Genomic DNA, 4038 nt, shown 5'->3' on the forward strand with positions numbered 1-4038 from the left:
CCCCTGCCCTGGGCAGCCCATTCCAACGCCCAACAGCCCCTTCTGCACAGAAATCCTTCCTCAGAGCCAGCCTGACCCTGCCCTGGGCAGCTTGAGGCCATTCCCTCGGGGCCTGGCGCTGGGGCCTTGGCTCCAGAGACTCATCCCCCCTCTCTGCCCCCTCCTGGCAGGGAGTTGCCGAGGGCCAGGAGGTCTCCCCTCAGCCTCCTCTTCTCCAGACTGAACCCCCCCAGTTCCCCCAGCCGCTCCCCAGCAGACCTGTGCTCCAGACCCTGCCCCAGCTCCGTTGCCCTTCTCTGGCCACGCTCGAGTCATTCAATGGCCTTTTTGGGGTGAGGGGCCCAGAACTGAACCCACTCATCGAGGGACGGCCTCCCCAGTGCCGAGCCCAGGGCTCAGATCCCTTCCCTGTCCCTGCTGGCCACGCCAGGGCTGACACAAGCCAGGATGCCATTGGCCTTCTTGGCCACCTGGGCACACTGCTGGCTACTGTGCAGCCAGCTGTCAATCACCCCCCAGGTCCCTCTCTGACTGGCAGCTCTCCAGCCACATCCTGCAGCCTGCTCTCTCCTCATGGAAAGCAGGCCCCTCGCCTGGAACTCGGCACGTGCCCATGGCAGCTGCTGAATTAAGGGCAGGAGCAGACACACGCTGACTGGTTTTAGCCCACTGCCGCCTCTCATCACTGTTTTTTTCCAAATCTCTCCCATCTAATTACCCCCAGAGGAAGGAGGTCACTGCTTGTGATGAAGCAGCCTCAGGGAATCAGTGCTGAGAACTCCTGGTCTACCAGGAAGCACAGGTTCAAACAGCATCCCTCACTTGAACTGTGTGACAGAGTCAACACATTTGGCAGAGGACAGTGACCACACCTGTCATCAGGGACAACACAAATTCGTCACCTCAGTGCTAAAAAACAAGCTGTGCTCACACTGACCAGACCTGATTTATGCCGTACTTATTTAGCAAGGGTAATCCCGACCCAGAACACAGTGGTGGAGAGCCTGCAGTCAGGGGAGGATCGGGTGGAAACGGTGCAAAGCTGTAAGGGACATCCCCCAAGGAGGAGAGAAGTCCCCCCAGACAGATCTCTGCTGTCCCACCACCAGCAGGAGGGTTTGACACTGGGGGGAAAAAATGGGGGAGCTGTGTTTGCTGACAAACGTCCCTTTCAAGCCCTGGGGAAGAGGTCAAGACAAAAATAGTTGGGCAAGAAAATATTTTATGGAGAAACCTAAGTTACAAACAGCATTGAAAACAAACACAGCACGGGACAAAATAAAAACCAGCAGAGCAGGAAACTCCAAATAGAGTGGAAACAATTTAAGCCTACACAGGGGTTTCTATTAAAACTCCAGCTTAATAATTTAGTAGCTTGGCGCTAGCTCTGTAAATTGGAGTGTGTAAAAATCAGACCACCACCAGGTCTGCACGGGATGGAAGTAAATTCAATCCAGCTCTTAAAAACATCCTACCTAATGAGAGACAGTGGCATGAAGAGGCAGCCAGTTGGATACCTGCCAAAAGCCAACACGCCTCATTAAACCGAGCAGCGTGGGGACCCAGGCAGAAACCTCCACTGGTCTTGAAGTTCTCCTCCACAGGCAGGTTCTCCACGTGGCCTCTGAGCAACAGGCAAAGCTCACATCTACCAAACTCTGAAACAATAACAACAACAACAACAAAAAAACCCCAAATGAAAGGCTCCTCGTGTAAACACCAGCAATGTCCACTTACTGAGGGGAACACGGGAAGAAGCTGACCTGCAAAAGGAAGAAGTAATGCGGAGTGGCTTTCCAAGCTTTTTTTTTTTTTTTGCTACTTTTGGACATATTTGTAATGGCTATAAAAAAACCCAAGCTGCCTCACAAAAAAGAGAAAGGGTGGAAGTGTGCGTTTCCTATGGTTTCCCTGCACCTAGAGCTCAAGTTTGCCTGCTGCAGGAGGCCACGGCAGCTGCACAGCCAGCAACACGACTAGGAGGACTGAAGTTGAGTAATTGTGAGGAAAGGTCAAATTTTTATTCAGACTGAACCTGGTCTTTTTAACTAGGGGAAAAAAAAAAAAATCGACATGTTAACTCCTGTATATAAATGCCAATGACTCTTTGCAGCTTTCCTCGAAGCGGGCCTAAATACACACTTACATCCTTCCTGCCTCCTCCCCCTCCAAGCGAGCTCCTCCAGTGCCAGACCTTGTGCTTTTAGCTCTCCTGGCATGCAGTCCTATTCCACTGGCACTCAGACAGGGCCTTCAGAGTTGTAAGGACTCAGAGGGTCAGCAATAAAAAGCATGTGGAGAAGGGGAGCTCAGGCAAAGAGTCTGCTCCCTTGCCCACAGCCAAGGCAGTCCATGCTTTTCAAGACCCCCTGGAGGGTCAGGTGAGTGAATTTGCTTCTCTGAGCAGCTCCAATCAACTTCCACCTCCCCAACACGAGGCCCTGCCATATTCTCTTCTGGAAAACACTCAAGTCTGAGCCTTCTTGCCCATCCCTGGCTGAGAAGCTCTCTGGGAAGCTCAGCAAGACGCCTCAGAGCCAACGGCTCTTCCACTGCCCTATGACCAACTGAAAGTGTTTATTTGAGCCACTGTTTCTGCTCTGCTTGATTCGAGCTTCCTGCTACGCCAGGCCACCACAACTGCCAGCAGCTCCCCCATCAGCAGGTCACCCAGAAACCATGACAGATGTGGATCTTCAAACATCACCACTGAGTAAGCTACCATCACCCCAACGTACAGGTACAGAAGAGTTTAGAGATCCAAAAGATTGGACCTGAAACCTGTCAAGAAGCAACAGAAGAAAAGCAGAGGGCAGAGCCCAGCACACAAGGTCGAGGTCCTAATTCTTGTCAAAGCAAGAAGTTCTGCCCAACCTGGTCTTGAAGAAAAGAGACGTGATCTCAGTGAAGGGGTGAGAGCTCCCAATGAACATTTTATATCTTTACAAAATAATTCCTCCTGTTAAAGCAGCAAACGTGAGGCTGGACATGCCCAGAGTAGAAGCAGGATTTTCCTCCCCTTCCTACATTGAAAAGGATGGAAGAGTTTTTCTTCTAGGAGTATAGTATCATAAAAACGGACGAGCCTAAAATTCACCTTCCAGCATGACGTACTTTTTTCATACAGCCAGTGACATTCAGAATTTGGGTCTGTTTCTGTTTCAAAGCTCAAGACTCCTCCATGGATCATCATCAGTAGGACACTAATTTATGCCTCAGCTTCATATTTTAAACACAAAATGACATCTACTGGGCTTTTCTTTCTTCAAATGAAAACAGATTCATAATTACTTCCAACAACAGTGCAAGATGGATATTCCCCAACTTAAAAGGGCCCCAGCACAGCCCCTACTGTTACACCATTCACACTGTCAACCAGTAAGGGCTCGCAGCCTCTCCTCTGCGTTACACAGGCCCATTTGTAACACCACGCTGATGGAACACAAAAACAATTGAGGGTACTTTCAGACATCTTGCACACCACAAATTCTTGCATTCATTTTAAAATTCTTCTTGGCCCACACTGCCGAGCAGAATAAAGACATTAATTTAGCCCACAAAAAGACTGAGGTCAGCACTGGACACTGCCCAGTTCTTTTCAAGAGACCACACTGAAAACAAACCAGTGCCCTATATATACCTCTTACCTGGTGTGGTTTTATAGCACCTCTGTCATGGGCACGTAAGTGTCCTGAGCTGTTGGAAACAGAGGGTCACATCTTACTTCAGTGACTGAGACTGAAAATTGCAGCTAGACACGTTTTCTCTGGTTGCAGAACATGCCAACGCCATCAGAAGTTCATTAAACTTGGCATCAAATTTCTAGAGAGGCACTGCTGACATTCATAACAAAACAAATACATCTTGTAAGAGGACGCCGTCAATCCCAGCTTCTCCACTCCCTCCTTCAAATGCCAATAAGGCATGAAGATGTTTTGTGTCCGTCCCCCCCCGCAACTGAGCAACAGCCTTCAAGAGCTCAGCTGGACACCCATGTGTCCCTTTGCCCTAACGATTTGCCAGCAGCTCCCATTCCCC

General features: G+C 50.0%; 1 protein-coding gene across 2 annotated transcripts in view; it reads right to left on the bottom strand.

Moving 5' to 3' along the window:
- Positions 1–4038, bottom strand: part of BORCS5 (BLOC-1 related complex subunit 5) — a 77770-nt gene that overhangs the window by 14274 nt on the left and 59458 nt on the right. The gene's annotated exons all lie outside the window — the stretch shown is intronic.

The sequence above is a fragment of the Athene cunicularia genome (genome assembly GCF_003259725.1).
Source record: "Athene cunicularia isolate RWA chromosome 1 unlocalized genomic scaffold, athCun1 chr1_part2, whole genome shotgun sequence".
Taxonomy (NCBI): domain Eukaryota; kingdom Metazoa; phylum Chordata; class Aves; order Strigiformes; family Strigidae; genus Athene; species Athene cunicularia.